This window comes from Malurus melanocephalus, unplaced genomic scaffold (genome assembly GCF_030028575.1).
Source record: "Malurus melanocephalus ecotype Western Australia unplaced genomic scaffold, MMel_1.1 scaffold_24, whole genome shotgun sequence".
Taxonomy (NCBI): Eukaryota; Metazoa; Chordata; class Aves; order Passeriformes; family Maluridae; genus Malurus; species Malurus melanocephalus.
In genome coordinates this window covers 1,397,891-1,401,342 of record NW_026623256.1, presented here as the reverse complement: position 1 = coordinate 1,401,342, position 3,452 = coordinate 1,397,891, and positions in this window count along the sequence as shown.

Here is a 3,452-nt window from a genome sequence, read left to right as displayed (position 1 = left end):
GGAACATGCCACCAGAACCAGCAGTCACAAAGGATATTAAGAAAGAGTTTCAGTCACTTCACTGGGATTTCAGATGAGCCAGGTGAGCTAAAAGCCTTCCCCTTAATGCCTTCAAAGGGGAATTAAAATAGCTAAGGGATTGGTGGAGGGAAGTCAGTGAAAGTTAAAAGGCTCATCAGGCTGTCCTCTCACTTCCCATCAGTCTAACAGGAGCATCAGTCTGCTCAAGATGGGATTTCCCCCTCGAGGGCACCTTAGGACAGGCCCAGCTGCCATGTGAGGTTARTTTGTGCTTTCTGGTTGAGGTGGYTGGGACTCAGGTGCTGTGTGGGTAYTTTGGGATCTRCAGRTGAGCTCTCCCTGCTCCTGCCCCTGCCTGGATCCTCCTCCCTCAGGGGTGAGGCACATAGAGAATTCAGAGCTGGGCTTTGTAACCATGACCAAGAAAAGCCCAGCTTGACCTTCCTTCTCTCTTCCTAAGCAGGAGTAAGGCTTTGACTGTCTCATCCCACTATGACTGATGAGGGCAAAATCTCATCTCTCTTGGAGCTGGTCCTCAGAAGAAGAGCTCCAAGTTTATATCCTGCCTGTGTTCTTGCATGCCCTGCAGCTCTGTTTGCTCTCCAACCATCACAGAAAAGGTGAATGGAGGTCAGAACTGGTGCCTGGAGAGGACTGGACACGAGGGGACAAGAARGGATTTATCTCTGCAGTATCAGTATATTTATCTTTTTCTCCTGTTGTTGCATCCACTGCCTGAGATGAGTTAACAGCTCAGCAATGGCATTTGAGGAGTGTGCAAAATGGTTTTGTCAAAATACAAATGATAAGGAAGGCCCTTATTGTTATCAGTGTTTGCTAGGGAGAGCTGGCACAGGAGGGAAAAAAACCCCTGACTTATCCCAGGCTGTTAACTACATCCAGATTGTCACTAAGTTAATGATTTATACAGACATTAAATATTCTCTTTCTTGTGCAGTGAGGAATCCAGGCTATAGATGGAGAATACATCCAAGCACAGCCATGCAGTCACTCCAGGAGGGCACTGGAGGCTGGAGGCTRCTTTTAGCCTGTTGCATGGMCAGCACAGCAGGGWGGGAGGATTTTTTTGGCTGAAAGTAATAAAATAGTCCCTGTTACTGGTGCCTGSATTTGGTCTCAGTGCAGTGGAAAGCTCTTGTCTCCTTTCCTGGGTGTTTTCCTYGAAAGAGAAGAAACTCAGAAAACTCTGAAAAGTGAAGACTCAGTCCAGCTTCTACTTGGCCTGGATGTCCARAGAGAGAAGAGCTCTACTCATTTAAGAGATAAGGGTGTTGATGCTATTGAGATCTCTTCATCCTTTTGATGAAGGGTGTCACATGTACTGGATGACATTTAATGCTTCCCTATCCCAAACTGTCCTGGAGAGGGTGATGAGGGATTACTTCACATTGAAAGCAGCTTCACAATTCTTCATTAAAATCTTTGCAGGGGAAAGCACTGACCGCTCTTCCCAGCAGGCCAACTGATGCCTGATGGGCCTATCCAAGGCTGTACTTTTGTCTGATTTGGCTGGCATGACTTTTCTGATATTTGAATTCCTAGTCTGAGGGTCAATACCTATGGCTGAGAYCTTCAAAAACAGCCCAGGAGGGTGTCAGGAGAGCTGAGTGCTCTGGGGTCTCTTTGTCCCCCCTACCCTTTGAGCAGTTCTTGCTGTGGATGAACATTTCCCTGCACTTTGTGTGGTCCCTGTGMCAGAAAACAACACCCTGTCTGCTTCATCCTCCCATCTTCCCCAGCACACCTCAGTGTGTTTTTCCCAGTTCACAAACACACAGTGCTGAGGAATCTCTCTGTGAATTACAGTCCTCAAGAAGCAGAGTGCATAAGTCATTTGCCCAGGAAGGTGACAGTGGGAAAAGGGACTGGTCTGTGCTGGGGGTGGCTCTGTGCAGCTCATGATGACAATTCTGCATTGCATCTGCAGCCAGCAGAGCACTACCCCAAAGCAGCAGGACCCTCTCTCGGAAAGTGAATCTGAAATAATTTCACAGCCACCTCCACCACTTCCCTTTTCAGTTCCTGGGCACAAGAGTGCAGATRCAAACTCCAGACTGGCAATGGAGCAGTTTGGGAACACCTATATAAGCTGCAATTCCGGATCTAGTTCCCTGAGTGCCCATTTCAGACTCTGTTGCTGTAAAAGAAGCATTTGGGGCAGAAAACAACTTACTGCAGAATAATAAAAGCAGGAGACTTGGACTTTATAAYCTGTTCTGAAGAATGTGAGCTCGCTTACCACACAGTGAAGCAGCAATAAAGTTCCCAGTAGGTAAAAGCAGAGCCATGCTGGTTACTGCAGTATATCACAGCCAGCCTCACTAACCTGTCCTGCCTCAGGCTGTGAGATCAGCCTGTTCTGCAAGTCACCCCCTCTCCATGCAAAATAAAACTAAAGCTCCTGCCCATCACATCTGAAGCAGGCATTTCAAAGTTCAACATCTAGTCTGTTTTCAATTTTTCCTTCAAATACCAGGAGTGATTGCACCACATTATGGACTAATCGCCTGTCAAATTTAATTTCTTARGATGAGGCTGCTTTAGAGCCAAGTGAATGAAAAGGAAAAAATACCCTGTCCAAACCCTCTAAATTATTATTTTTATGCTTGTATAGTTACCTGAAAATTGGAGCTTTTCCTTAATCTTTTGGTTTAACTATATGGCAAATACATTACTGTCAGACTAGGGCATTATATGCAAAATTGGATCTTCCAGTAGGTCTTCATGTTTAAACTGTAATGAAATGAATTTCATTAAAGCAGCACAGGGTCCAGCAAGGGGCAAAGTCCATTTCTGTGCTTATTRCTGCAGATCAAACACAGACCTTCATCTTCTCTTGTGTGCAGTGTCTGCACTATCTGTTGGGACAAGGCTTCTCACTTTATACATTCYGTGGCCCAGCTGAAAGTCTCAGGGATGTGAAGGTTTCTTAAAGCTCTTCAGTTGCAGGAAGAGCCCTCACTGATTTGTTCACATGCTGCTCACCATGGGATGATAACAATCGTTGAGAAAACTGGGCTCTGTGTGTTGGATTTTGGTGCAAACCTAAACCCAGGCTCTCATCCCTCCCCATCCTGGAGGGTGGATCTCAAATTTTGGCAGGAGGTTGTTGGAAGGGTATGGTCTGATGCAAACTCACACACATGGGGAAAAATCTCAGAGAATTCTCAGTGTGCAAAACCTTTGGTGGGAATATCTTGTAGCTCAGCTGCTAAAACAGCTAAAATTTGGGTTTGGGCATGGCTTGGTGCCTTGATCCTGAGACTGTAAAAGGGAGGACAAGGATGGGGAAAAAGGAGAGCAGAGCTCTTGGGAGATGGATGGCAGAAGAGGATCCTAAATCCATGCAAGGAAACTTGCATTGAAAGAGATGGGAAATGACAGCAGAGGCTCCCAGTAAAGATTATAAC